The sequence below is a fragment of the Myotis daubentonii genome, chromosome 17 (assembly GCF_963259705.1).
Source record: "Myotis daubentonii chromosome 17, mMyoDau2.1, whole genome shotgun sequence".
Taxonomy (NCBI): Eukaryota; Metazoa; Chordata; class Mammalia; order Chiroptera; family Vespertilionidae; genus Myotis; species Myotis daubentonii.
In genome coordinates this window covers 19,862,994-19,878,286 of record NC_081856.1, presented here as the reverse complement: position 1 = coordinate 19,878,286, position 15,293 = coordinate 19,862,994, and the positions used below count along the sequence as shown (strand labels likewise).

Sequence of the window (15,293 nt, the reverse complement as noted above, 5' to 3'; positions counted from 1 at the left end):
TTAGGAAAAAACCAAGATGGCGGCATAGGTAAACACCAGAGATTGCTGCTTAGCACAACCACTTCAAGAATACAACTAAAAGATGGAACGGACATCATCCAGAACCACAGGAAGGCTGGCTGAGTGGAAATTCTACAACTAGAAGGAAAGAGAAAAGCATACCAAGACTCAGAGGGGCTGTGGTGCAGAAGTAAAGTACAGAGGTACGGAGGCGCATGCGGAGAGGGCTGGCAGCTGAGGACACGGTTGTCTTTTTCAATCGGTAGAGAGTCTCAAGCTCTGAGCTCCAGTTCCGGGCGAGTCTCTGGGGACCCAGACTCATACGGGAGAAACTGGACTGTCTGGCATCGGTCGGAACTTGAGGGCAGCTTTCTCTCGGAGGTGCTTGCAGCAATTGCCGGGACACTGAGGGCAGCCATAGCTGCTTGATCTGCCCTGTTGATCCCCTGGGACCCCCACCCAAGCTGTGAGCCGGCTTTTGCATATGAAAGGCCTGGCCCTTTACAATCTGAAAATTACCTAATGAACTTGCAGCTGGCCCAAGGCCCCAGGGCAACTTGCATTGCTTCACAGCTGAGCTCCTGCTGGGTAGCCTCAGGCAGCGGCTAAATTAGCACCTTCTTAGAGATCCAGGAGCCAGTGTGCCCGGTGGTCAGAGTGGGACCATCCAGATTGCAGCTCCTCGGATCCATAAAGGACACATTCAGGGGGCAGACTCAGTGAGCACTAAAGCCCCACTGAAGCAAGTCTTGCCCCGGAGGGGTGTTTCCAGCACAAAAGTTCTCCCACTGCAGACACAGCTGATTCTCACAGCCAATTGGCCTGGAGGTCAATTCCTCCCAGTGATACCTACAACAATCAAAGCTTAACTACAACAAGACTGCACAAAGCCCACAAGGGGTGCACCAAGAGTGTCCACCTCAGGTATTTGGGGAGGCTGAGCCACTGGGCCCTATAGGACAACTAGTACAAAAAGCCACTCTATCAACACAGGGAAGCATAAAAAATGTGGAGACAAAGAAACAGGACACAAATGACAGAAATGGAGGAAAGCAAACTACTGGATATAGAGTTCAAAACCACACTTTTAAGGTTTTTCAAGAACTTTCTAGAAACTGCCGATAAATTTAGTAAGACCCTCAAGAAATCTAGTGAGACCCTCGAGGTTACGAAAAAGGACCAACTAGAAATTAGGCATACACTGACTGAGATAAAGAATATTATACAGACTCCTAACAGCAGGCTAGAGGATCACAAGAATCAAGTCAATGATTTGAAATACGAAGAAGCAAAAAACACCCAACTGGAAAAGCAAAATGAAAAAAGAATCCAAAAATACGAAGATAGTGTAAGGAGCCTCTGGGACAGCTTCAAGCGTACCAACATCCGAATTATAGGGGTGCCAGAAGAAGAGAGAGACTAAGATATTGAAAACCTGTTTGAAGAAATAATGACAGAAAACTTCTCCTACCTGGTGAAAGAAATAGACTTACAAGTTCAGGAAGCGCAGAGAACCCCAAACAAAAGGAATCCAAAGAGGACCACACCAAGACACATCATAGTTAAAATGCCAAGAGCAAAAGACAAAGAGAGAATCTTAAAAGCAGCAAGAGAAAGAAACTCAGTTACCTACAAGGGAATACCCATACGACTGTCAGCTGATTTCTCAACAGAAACTTTGCAGGCCAGAAGGGAGTGGCAAGAAATATTCAAAGTGATAAATGCCAAGAACCTACAACCAAGATTACTTTATCCAGCAAAGCTATCATTCAGAATTGAAGGTCAGATAAAGAGCTTCACAGATAAGGAAAAGCTAAAGGAGTTCATCACCACCAAACCAGCATTATATGAAATGCTGAAAGGTATCCTTTAAGAAGAGGAAGAAGAAGAAAAAGGTAAAGATACAAATTGTGAACAACAAATACACATCTATCAACATGTGAATCTGAAAATTGAGTGAATAATCTGATGAACAGAATGAACTGGTGATTATAATAGAATCAGGGGAATAGAAAGGGAGTGGACTGACTATTCTTGCGGGGGGGGGGGGGGAGAAGTGAGGGAGGTGTGGGAAGAGACTGGACAAAAATCATGCACCTATGGATGAGGACAGTGGGTGGGGAGTGAGGGAGGAGGGTGGGGTGGGAACTGGGTGGAGGGGAGTTATGGGGGGTAAAAAGAGGAACAAATGTAATAATCGAACAATAAAGATTTAATTAATCAAAAAAAAAAAAAGATCAATGATGTTTCTATCATTGACTGGCTGCATCCTGCATGTCCCGTCCTTGGAATTGAGCCCGCAACCCAGGCACATGCCCTGACCAAGATCAAACTGTGACCTCCCGGTTCATGGGATGATGCTCAACCAACTGAGCTACACCAGCTGGGCTTACTCATCCATTTTTATGACAGGCTTCCTGACCTTGGCTCTCACACACTAACTCCTGCTCCTGTTCAAAGCCCTTGGAATACTTAATGGTATCTTTCTGTAGTAAAATGGGCTAACTCAACTACTCACTAATATATTTTTTTAAATCCTCACTGGAGGGTACTTTTCCCATTGGCCTGTAGAGAGGATGTGGAAAGGGGAGAGTAGATGGGGAGGGGGGGGGGGAGAGAGAGAGAGAGAGAGAGAGAGAGAGAGAGAGAGAGAGAGAGAGAGAAACATCCATGTGAGAGTGACACATCCACTGGTTGCTCCTTGCATGAATCCCAACTGGGGCCCGGGATCTAACCGGCAACCGAGGCACGTGCCCTTGACCAGGAATCAAACCTGTGCCCCTTCGTTCTGTGGGTCAGCACTCTATCTACTAAGCCAAATCCGACCAGGGCTAACTAATAATTCTTATATATCTAACTTAACTTCTTATATAAGGATAAGTTTGAAAATAATGGAAGTACCTACCTCTGCCAAAATGGCTAGGGCTCTACCTCTTTTCGATGCCAAAACACTCTCAACATCAAGAATTATTCCTGTTCAGCCCTGATTTTGCTCCGTGGACAGAGCATAGGCCTGTGGACTAAAAGGTCCCAGGTTTGATTTGGGTTGAGGGCACGTGCCTGGGTTGCAGGCTCTATTTCCAGTGGGGGGAGTGTAGGAGCAGCCAATCAATAATTCTTTCTCATTACTGATGTTTCTATCTCTCTCTTTCCCTCTCCCTTCCTCTATGAAATCAGTAAAAATATATATTAAAAAAGAAAAAAGCGAGAGAGAGAGAGAGAGAGAGAGAGCGAGCAAGTGAGCGCTCAAGTATATGACAACAGTGTGGTGACTACAGGGGTGAGGAGGATGGGTGTAGATGGTAGAGGGCATGGAGGGGCTAAAAAGTGATGGAAACCATAAAATAAAATTTAAAAATTGGAAAACAAAATAATGCATATATGTCAATAGACAGAGATGAAACTAGATGACTAGTTTTAGGGGCTGGGGGATGAGGGAGTGGAGTGTGACTGCTAATTAGTAAAGTAGAGTTTCTAGGTGATGAGAGTATCCTAAAATTAGTAGTGAAGGTGTGCCAATACTGGACTTTATAAATATACTAAAAATCACACTATACATTTAAAAAGGGTGAATTTTATGGTGTGTACATCATTTCTTAGAAAAAGGCACATACTCACACATTTAAAAAATATAACTTTTGGGAACTCCTCCCAAAATATTAATTTACACTGCTAGTTTAACATTTTTTACTCAAATCATATATTAATCCATCCTCTAGCATCTCTGTGCATGTTATCTGAATGATTTATATATGTGAATTGATTTCCAAAGTTTGGGCTCTAAAATGAGCTACTTTTTCATTTGGATCTGTGCACAACACAAGCTCCATAAACAAATGCAAGGCAAAGCTTAGAGGCATCTGTTCAGCATATATTTTAATTTAAGCTGTTTTATACTAACAAATGAACATCTAAGAATGCATTGGGATATTATAATTTTAACCAGCGGCCCGGTGCACGACATTTGTGCCCTGGAAGCAGGCCTAAGCCAGCAGGTGGACATCCCCCAAGGGGTCCTTAGCACTGCTGCAGAGATGGGAGAGGCTCCCACCACTGCCACTGTGCTTCCCAGCCATGAGCCCAGCTTCTGGTTGAGCAGCGCTCCCCCTGTAGGAGCACACTGACCACCAGGGGGCAGTTCCTGCGTTGAGCATCTGCCCTCCAGGTGGTCAGTAAGCATCATAGTGACTGGTTGTTCTGCTGTTCAGTCAATTTGCATATTAGGGTTTTATTATATAGGACTAGAGGCCCGGTGCACAAAAATTTGTGCACTCGGGGGGAGAGGGGTCCCTCAGCCTGGCCTGTGCCCTCTCGCAGTCTGGGACCCCTTGGGAGATAACGACCTCCTGGCTTAGGCCTGCTCCCGGGTGGCAGAGGGCAGGCCCAATCCCTAGGTGCAGCCCCTGGTCGGGCTCAGAGCAGGGCCAATTGGGGAGTTGGGGCGCCTTCCCCTGTCATGCACAGAGCAAGGCAGATTGGGAGGTTGCGATGCCACCCTCAGTCACGCTCAGGGTAGGGCCGATTGGGGGGTTGAGGCACCGCCCACTGTCACACTCAAGGCAGGGTCGATGGGGAGGTTGCGGCGCCACCCCGTCATGCACAGAGCAGGGCCAATCAGGGGGTTGGGGTGCTGCCCCTGTCACGCACAGAGCAGGGCCCATCAGGGGGGTTGGGGCTCCATACCCTGTCATGCACAGAGCAGGGTCAATCAGGGGGTTGGGGAGCTCCCCCCTGTCATGCACAGAGCAGGGCCAATCAGGGGGTTGAGGAGCTCCCCCCTGTCACTCACAGAGTAGGGCCGATAGGGGAGTTGAGGCACCGCCCCGTCACACTCAGGGCAGGGCAGATCAGGGGGTTGGGGCGCCGCCCTCTATCACCCACAGAGCAGGGCCAATCAGGGGGTTGAGGAGTCGCACCCTGTCACACACAGAGCCGCAGGCGATCGGGGGGTTAGGGAGCTCCCCCCTATCAGGCACAGAGAAGGGCTGATCAGGGGATTGGGGCGCCTTCCCCTGTCATGAACAGAGCAGGGCAGATAGGGAGGTTGTGGCCCTGCCCCCTGTCACACACAGAGCCTCAGGGCGATCTGGGGGTTTGGGCGTTGCCCCCGTCACGCTGATCCCAGTGCCGGGAGGCCTCTCAGCTCCGCTGATCCCGGTGCTGGGAGGCATATTACCCTTTTACTATATAGGATAGAGGCCTGGTGCATGGGTGGGTGCCGGCTGGTTTGCCCTGAAGGGTGTCCTGGATCAGGGTGGGGGTCCCCACTGGGGTGCCTGGCCAGCCTGGGTGAGGTGATGAGGGCTGTTTTCAGGCTGACTGACGCTCCCAACTGCTCCTTTTTTTCTTTTTTTTTTAATTCTGGGCCAGCTTTAGCTCTGGCTCCAGCTCTGAGGCCTCTGCTGCTGAAAGAAGGTATCTGGTTTGTTTTGGTCCTATAATCGAAACAATGTGTAACTCCAGCTCTGAGATCCCAGCTCGCTGAAAGCAGGTTTCTGGGGGTTTTTTAGCTTCTATATTTGTTACAATGTTTCTTAAACTGCAAGCTCAGAGGCTGGCAAGGCAGGCGGGGAACATTGGAGTCCTCCGTCACTGAAGCAAGCAAGCCTCATGTTAGTTTCAAGCTGCCTGGTTGCCGGCCGCCATCTTGGCTGGCAGTTAATTTGCATATATTGCTGATTAGCCAATGGGAAGGGTAGTGGTCATACGCCAATTACCATGTTTCTCTTTTATTAGATAGGATGCTTAGTAACTTTGGAGTACTTTTCTGACTTTCATATTTATGACAAACGACATATACAGAATTTCAGATATTATTACTGACTGTACATTGAAAGAAACACTTTTGACTGTGTGTCCTTCTAACTTATGGCTCACTAATTTTAAAGTATTATGAAATTTCAAGGAAAGGCTTAATTACTGATAACATTTTTTAAACAGCTTTCTTTTAAAAATATTTTTATTGATTTTAGAGAGGAAGTGAGAGAGGGAGAGAGAGAAACATCAATCAGTTGCCTCTAGTATGTGCCCTGACTGGAATCAACCAGGGACCTTTTGGTCAGGGCTAAATAGCTTTCTTAAGATACAGTTCACAAACCATACAATTCACCCATTTAAATAATCATACAATTTTTTTAGTATATTCACAGATATATGGGGTTCAACCATCATCACTCTTAATTTTATATTTCTATCACCGCCAAGTAAACTCCATACCCATAGCAGTTACTCCCCATTCTTCTCTCCCACAATCTCTAGCAGCCACCAATCTGCTTTTTGTTCTTTTGGAAATACATTTTCTGGATAGTTCATAAAAACGGAATCATACACAATGTGACCTTTTGTGTCTAGCTTATTTCACGTAATATATTTCAAGGTTCATCCAAGTTGTAGCATGTATCAGGATAGTACTGGCCTTTTATTTTATTTATTTATTTTTATATTTTATTTTTTACAGAGAGGAAGGGAGAGGGACAGAGAGTTAGAAACATTGATGAGAGAGAAACATCGATCAGCTGTCTCCTGCAAACCCCCTACTGGGGATGTGCCCGCAACCAAGGTACATGCCCTTGACCGGAATCGAACCTGGGACCTTTCAGTCTGCAGGCCGACGCTCTATCCACTGAGCCAAACCGGTTACGGCAGTACTGGCCTTTTAGAATGAGTTCAGAGAATACTGTTAACACTTGCAATTTTTCCGGATTTATGATGAATTTTACCAATCAAAATAAAAATAAATTAAATTAAATATTGAAGCTGATAATATGATTGGAAGTGCCATCTACAACCCGTGTGTGGTGGACACTACTAGTTAGATTAGTTGCATAATCAGCATCCACCCCTCCTTCTCTTCTTCCTAAAAGAAACAAAATTTTGTTTACATGCCTGGGCAGCTATGTGCTTCATGGATGTGTGGTTGCAGTCTCACACCTGAAGAGTAGGCCCTGACAGTCCAAACCAATCATAATAGTTCCATCTTTCTTGTTAGAGACTGGTTTAGAAATGATCACATGAAACAATCAGGTGTGGTGGGAAGTCCACTGGAAGAGCCTCATGGGATGGGTTTACTTAAACATAAAATGACACAGAAGGAAGAGACAGCTCCTCTTCCACTGGAAGTTGTTATGTTTGGATACACAGAATTATTAAAGCCACTCTGCAACCATGATGGAAGCTAGTGTGAGGACAACTCTAACACACTGAAGACAGCAAAAAAGAAAGGGAGAACATTGGTTAGTGATGATGGATAACACTGAGCTGCCAAATTAACCAAATCTACGGCCACCCAACCTTAAGTCCTTTTGGTAAATCTTTTGTTTGAGGAAATCAGCGTAAAATTTTTTTAAAAATATATTTTATTGATTTTTTACAGAGAGGAAGGGAGAGGGATAGAGAGTTAGAAACATCAATGAGAGAGAATCCGATCAGCTGCCTCCTGCACGCCCTCTACTGGGTATGTGCCCGCAACCAAGGTACATGCCCTTGACCAGAATCGAACCCGGGACCCTTCAGTCCGCAGGCCGACGCTCTATCCACTGAGCCAAACCGGTTAGGGCAGTGTAAAATTTTTGCTACCTACAACTAAAAAGTCCAGTTGTATAACCAGTGGTGTGCTAGAGCCTGCTAACACTGGCTCAGGACAGACAATTCTGCACAGTTCTTCCCAACAACTCCTTCAGTGACAGTGCATTGACAGTTTCACAGCAAGAGTAAGTATATTACAGAAACTGGCAATCACCACAAATCTGGGATATTTTTCCTTCAGGAATCCAGCTGCTATAAGCATTTACCAGCACCCTACTGGATACCCTATTTCAATTTTTTTCTGTTCATCAAACCAATCTTTTAATTCCATAATAAAGTTATAAATTAGTAATATAAAATTTTTACCAATAAAACATTGCATATGTTTGGGTTTCTGATAAGACTTTATAAAGTCTCTAGTATCTGAAATACAGCTATAAAATATTTCCTAATATGGAAACCACTAATAAATTGTAAATTTAAAAAATGATTATAAAACATTATGCACAGGAAGAGAAAGAGAGAATGTATTTCGATAGATACTAGAATTGTTGAGCTACACACCAATATGTTCACATTGTTATCTCTAGGTGGTAGGATTACGGATGATTCTTATATTTTTTCTATAAATTTTCCATCATGAATATGTATCACCTTAGTAATAAAAAATACAATTCATGTTTTTAAAAGAAAGACATTTAGTTTTTTTTTTGTTCATGAGCATAAGGTGACAGTGTTTCTTGCATTTGTGTCTAGGAAGAGCCTATACACTCCTTGCAGGTAGGAAGATAGCTCTAGTTTTGAAACCGTGCTACTATTTAGAACACAAAGTTATAACCCTGTTCTCTCTGACTACCTCAAAATGTTTAGGCATTAAATGAATTATAATATGCGTTACATGAAGAGTGCTGAATTCTTCACACATGATCACTTTGAGGGAAAAAGTATTGAGCCTATTTTAAAATACCCATGTGACCAGATTCGTAAAACTGCATTAACTCTATTGTAAAGATAATGAAGTAAAGGACCATTGACTATCAGTCCGAAGATCTGGGTTAGCCATGTGACCTCTGGCAAGCAGCAATCCCTCTGAACCTAAACCTTTTCATTTGTTAAATGGGGATAATACCTACTCATTTCTCTTCACAGGATGAGATCAAGTAGATGAAAGGACTATCAAATGAAAGATAGTATTATATGTCCCACTTCCTAGCTTACATATACATCTTGATTACATACGTATCTTAAATCTTGTAATAACTGTACTTTGTTAAACTTTGATATAAAACACAGCCTTATAAAACCAGCAATGTATGATGTCAGTTTCCCAGGTAATACGTTAACTTCCTCACTATTTTAAAGATCTTTGTATTATTTTTTTAAAAACCTATTTTCTTTGCTGCTTTACTGTTTTAAATACAAGGATGATATCAAGAGAATATTATCTAATAAAAGACAAAAGGGTAATTAACCATACCTCTGCAACACTTCCCATTGGCTAATCAGCGAGATATGCAAATTAACTGCCAACCAAGATGGCGGCCGGCAGCCACGCAGTTGAAGCGAGCAGGAGGTTTGCTTGCTCCAGTGATGGAGGAAGCCACGGTTCCCCACCTGCCGTGGCCCGGCTCTGAGCTCCGAAAGCAACAGCTCCAAAAGCAACAAAGTTTCAATTATAGAAGCTAAACAAACCCCAGATGCCTGCTTTCAGCCAGCCGCGGCCTCAGAGCTGGGAGAGCCAGTGAAGGCAACAGAGTGTCAATTATAGAAGGTAAATAAATCCCAAAATAAAAAAAATAAAAATAAAAAAAAGGAGAGGCTGGGAACTTCAGTCGCAGGCCAGCCTGAAAACAGCCCTCAGTCCCTCACCCAGACTGGCCAGGCACCCCAGTGGGGACCCCCACCCTTGAAGGGGGTGTGACCAGCTGCAAACAGCCATCAGCCCCTCACCCAGGCTGGCCAGGCACCCAAGCGGGACCCCCACCCTGATCCGGGACACCCTTCAGGACAAAACAGCTGGCCCCCACCTGTGCACCAGGCCTCTATCCTATATAGTAAAAGGGTAATATGCAAACTGACCCTAACAGCAGAAAGACTGGGAATGACTGGTCACTATGACACACACTGACCACCAGGGGGCAGACGCTAAATGCAGGAGCTGCCCTCTGGTGGTCAGTTGCTCTCACAGCAGGGAGCTCTGCTCAGCCACAAGCCAGGCTGCCAGTACAGCGGTGGTGGTGGGAGCCTCTCCTGCCTCCTCAGCAGCACTAAGGATGTCCGACTGCAGCTTAGGTCTGCTCCCCGCTGGCAAGTGGACATCCCCCGAGGGCTGCTGGGCTGTCAGAGGGATGTCTGATTGCCAGCTTAGGCCCAATCCCCCGGGGAGCAGGCCTAAGCCATCAGGTGGTCATCCCCTGAGGGGTCCCAGACTGCGAGAGGGCACAGGCCGGGCTGAGGGACACCCCCCCCCCCCGCACAAATTTTTGTGCACCGGGCCTCTAGTATAATATAACACTTGATGGAGGAGAGAAAGCTACAGATCATTTTCAGGAAGGAATATTACTTCCGAAGTCCTCAACAAAAGACCAGTGGATAGAATCATTAAAAGAACAATGTATCTACTAAGGTCTGGGCAGGGTGAAGCTCCCAGGGGCTAGTAACAGCAGGAAGCTATTATTACCATTACTACTAGATCAGCGGTTCTCAACCTATCAGTTGAGACCCCTTTGGGGGTCGAACGACCCTTTCACAGGGGTCGCCTAAGACCATCAGAAAACACATATATAATTACATATTGTTTTTGTGATTAATCACTATGCTTTAATCATGTTCAATTTGTAACAATGAAATTGGGGGTCACCACAACATGAGGAACTGTATTAAAGGGTCGCAGCATCAGGAAGGTTGAGAACCACTATACTAGATGCTAGTGAAGACTCTCACTATGGGAGAACCACCTGGCAGAAGGTATGGCCTTGAGAAACACAGCCTTAAAGGGCTACAGGCTGGGAAATATGCCCCAACCTCTCATTACTCCCACTTTTCTATCCCCTACCAGATCTCCAACAAGAAGGCAGAGGCAAAATGGTGGAGGCTAAGTCCAGCTGGTCATAATAAATTCGAGAAGTCCTCAAAAGGCTGAATGGACTCTTTCAGCAGGGCTGAAAATCTCCATGTTATTATTACCTGCTGCTGGAAAGGCTGAAGGCAGTTCCTCCAACCTAATGGTCCTTTATTGTTTACCAGGCCTTACCTTTGATATGTATATCTGCTTTGCTAGAGGGCCAATGTGTTTTCCAGCAAATAAAAAGCCATGGGTGGGTCCGGACATTCAGAGAGCCCACTTCACTAGAAAGTGGAGCCTCCCCTGGCTCCCCCACGCCTCCCACATTTATATTTCTTGTCTAGTGTCTAGTTATTCATTTATGTTGCAGCCTCTTCCCCAGATTCCTGAACCCTTAATGCAGAAAGACTCTAGCAGCAAGAGAGACCAGATGATACCCTCCACAAAGAGTAAGACAGAGAGAGTGAAGAATATATTTGATGGGGCAAAAAGAACATCCAGCTAGTCTCTTCTGACTGTTTGCTCTGTGCCAGGTACTGCTCTAACTACTTTATTTGGATTCATTCTAATAACTCCAATTTGCCCAAACTACAAATTCAAACAATTCCAGTATAAATAATAGTAAGATATTTTATGGGCAATGAGAGGGAAGAGGGGAGTCTTTGACAATAAATTCTTCTAGAATAATAAACATGCATGCAAGATCAGGTAGCAGGGAAAGCATCTAGTAGTCATCACCCTTGATAATTTTCTCTTCTTCAATTGTCAGTCCAACTGTCAACAGTTTTGAGTTCTCTAATATTACACCCATGAGCTTCACCAAACCCAGCATACTTGGCAATATTTAATTTTGGTTTGCAATTGATTTTATTGTATTTGACCAATACGAGTGTTAACAAAGGATCAGGAGCAATATTTCAGGGGAAACTAATTTAAAAGTGGGACTTTGTTACTAAACTAGAGGTCTGGTGCACAGATTCATGCACTGGTGGGGCATGGCCTGCAGGGATTGGCCTGCTGTGGGAGTGCCGCTCATCTCGGTCAGCCAAGTGGTGCTCCCACTGTGGGAGTACAATGACCACCAGGGGGCAGAGTTGAGCGCCTGCCCCCTGGTGGTCAGTTAGCATCATAGCGAATGGTTGTTCTGGTCATTAGGTCACTGGGCTTTTACATATATATAGATTTTTTTTCCTCTGATAAGCAAACTAGTTAACATAAAGAATTAAAAGAGAATGACATGTCTACTATACGATAATGTTCAAAATGTATGTATTTACAGAATATGTATGATCCCATTTGCTTAGAAAACATTATCATATGTTGACATACTATATCCAGATATCTATCTGTGAACAAATTTTCAGGAAAAGCATTTAAAGAACTATAAACATTGCTTATCTATAAGGAATTAATAAGGAGAGGTTGCCTTTAATTATTCAATTTATATCCTGAATTATTTTATTTCATCATGTGGAGGTATGACTTTTATAATAATAACTAGGGGCCTGGTGCACGAAATTCGTGCACTGGGTGTTGGGGGGGGGGGGGGGGTCCCTTAGCCCAGCCTGCCCCCTCTCACATACTGGGAGCCCTCAGGCGTTGACCCCCATCACCCTCCAATCGCAGGATCGGCCCCTTGCCCAGGCCTGACGCCTCTGACAGAGGCGTCAGGCCTGGGCAGGGGACCCTCATTTCCCCCCATCACTGGCTCTGGCCCCCACCCAGGCCTGAGGCCTCTGGCCCAGGAATCATGCCTGGGCAGGGGACCCCCATCTCCCTCTGATCGCTTGCTCCACCCCCCGCCCAAGACTGACGCCTCTGACCCAGGCTTCAGGCCTGGGCAAGGGGACCATCATATCCCCCCAATCCCCGGCTCCGCCCCCAACTCAGGCCTGATGCCTCGGCCAGAGGAGTTGACCCTCATCACCCTCCGATCACCAGTCACCGGATCGGCCCCTTGACCAGGCCTGAGGCTTCCGGCAGAGGTGTCAGGCCTGGGCAGGGGACCCCCAGCTCCCCATGGTTGCAGGCTCCGCCCCTTCCCAGGCCTAACGCCTCTGGCCTAGGCAGCGGGGACCCACAGCTGCAGTGGCCCCGCGATCGTGGGCTTCGCTTTAGGCCCAGGCAAGGGACCCCTAGCTCCTGGGACTGCCAGCTTCGACCTTGCCCAGCTCCCATCCCTGGCTCCACCCCTACTTCCTGCTATCACTGGCCAGGGCGGCAAAGGCACCTGATTCTCCGATCATGGCTGGGGGGCAGGGCAAAGGCGGCCCCAGGGTCGCCTTTGCCCTGCCCCCCAGCTCTTAGCTCCCCCCTGGGTTTCCGATCACTGTCAGTGGCAGGGGGCTTCTTCCTGCTTTCCCTTTCACCTCCCTGCATTGTGCCTACATATGCAAATTAACCGCCATCTTGTTGGCAGTTAACTGCCAATCTTAGTTGGCAGTTAATTTGCATATAGCCCTGATTAGCCAATGAAAAGGGTAGCGTCGTACGCCAATTACCATTTTTCTCTTTTATTAGTGTTGATGATAATGATATCATTTAGTTTTAAATTAAGTACATACTAATGGTAGATAATCTGTGATTCTAGCTTCCAGGAGTTTAAACTAAGCCTAATTTATAGAAGGCATTAAATTTAGAAATCTCAAATACTAATAATTAAAAACCACTTCAAAAGACATTTTTATACAACACTCAATCACTGTTTTTGTCAAATGTAATTACTTCAGACAGAACATTTCTGTTTATCCCACTATTCTGTAGAAATAAGCAGAAACAATAGGTATTAATGTAAGAAAGTACACTGCTTAACATAACAATGAATTTAAAAATGTATTGATATGTTTCAGATTCCACATTGACACTAACCCATTATGAAACTATCACTTCTTGATTTTTGCATCAAAGAAAAATAGTCATATTATAAGAAAAGGCTACTAAAATACCCTTCCTTTTTCCAGCTAAATCTGAGTGGGGTCTGACTTTCTTCATATACTTTAGCCACAACAACATTTGGCAACAAGTTCAAGGTGGAAGCCTATATGAGAATCCAGCTGTCCTACTAAGCGAGACACTAATGAGATTTGAAAAGGGCAAACTAAACCAAGCCACTCTCTTTGTTACTTTTTTGTTTTGGAAAATATACTTACTTTTTCACTAAACAAAAATAAAACATTATTTATGTTAACATGTACTTGGTATTATTTTGAATGAATAGCATTTGAATTTTTCTGTTTTACTTTCTAATACAAAATAAAAATATCAATACATAAAACCCATATAAGCAAAAGTTCTTTGGAGTCTTCAATAAATTTTGAGTGGAAGATTCTTAAAACCAAAAATTTTGAGATGCTACCAACCTAGAAGCCAAACAGCCGGAACAATTTGTTTCCAACTAGGATGAACTGTGACATGGTGAGGGTGGGGAGGGGATGAAATGCTACAGATACTAAAATTGTTTTTAGATTGAATTCCATGCTTTTAATTTGCATATAGCCCTGATTAGCCAATGAAAAGGGTAGCGTCGTACGCCAATTACCATTTTTCTCTTTTATTAGTGTAGATTGTTTTTCTAATTGAAATTAAAAAGCAGTCATAATGACTTCCTTGGGCAATCTAGTGTTAATCACATTGATGCTCCCCTGTATGTAAGAAGTTATGCTTCTCTTGCTACCTTCACGATTTTCTCTTTGTCTTTCAACAGACTGACTATGCTGCATCTAGGCATGGCTTTCTTTGTATTTATCCTACTGAGGTTCACCGAGTTTTTGGATGTGTAAAGTTTTTTTTTATCAAATTTAGTTACGATTCCCAAAGGCTATTTTCTGCACTCTTCTCTTTGGCATTCCCATTACATATATGTGTATTCCTGATGTTTTTCACAGATGTCTGGGGTTCTTCAATAATTTTTCTATATTTTTCAAATGGAATCACATCGATTGGTCTGTCTTTAAATTTACTGATTCTTTTTATTAGCATCTCAGAACTGCTGTTGAGTCCTTCTAGTGAATTTTTCTTTTTAAAAAAAGTTTTTACTGATTTCACAAAGGAAGGGAGAGAGAGATAGAAACATCAATGATGAGAGAGAATCACTGATTGGCTGCCTCCTGCATGCCTCACACCAGGGATCAAGCCCGCAACCCAAGCATGTTCCCTGACTGGGAATTGAACTGTGACTTCTTTGTTCATAGGTCGATGCTCAATCACTGATCCACGCCAGCCGGGCCTTCTAGTGAATTTTTCATTTCAGGTATCGTATTCAAGTCCAGAATTTCCATTTGATGTTTTTGTAAACATTTTTACTTTAAAATAAATTTAGATTTACAGAAAAGTTGCAAAAAAAAAGTACAGACAGTTGCTGTATATGTTTCACCCAGTTTCTCCTAATGTTAATATCTTAGATAACCATGGTACATTTGTCAAAAGTAAGAAATTAACACTGGTACAAAATTAAAAACTAGTGATTTTATTCAAATTTCATCAGTTTCTCCACAAATGTCCTTTCTCTGTCCCAGGGTCCAATTTAGGATACCACTTGGTTATCACTTCTCTTTGTTCTTCTCTGATCTGTAATAATCTCAGTTTTTCCTTGTTTTACATGACCTTGAAATTTTCAAAAGTACTGGCCAGGTGCTCTTGTAGAATAAGTCTGGGTTTCACTTTGTTGTTTTCTCATGATCAGACTCTGGTTGTAAGTCTTGGGAAA

General features: G+C 44.2%; 1 protein-coding gene across 3 annotated transcripts in view; it reads right to left on the bottom strand.

The window, feature by feature from the left end:
• Positions 1–15,293, bottom strand: part of PDE7A (phosphodiesterase 7A) — a 96,530-nt gene that overhangs the window by 66,012 nt on the left and 15,225 nt on the right. The window lies entirely within an intron of this gene.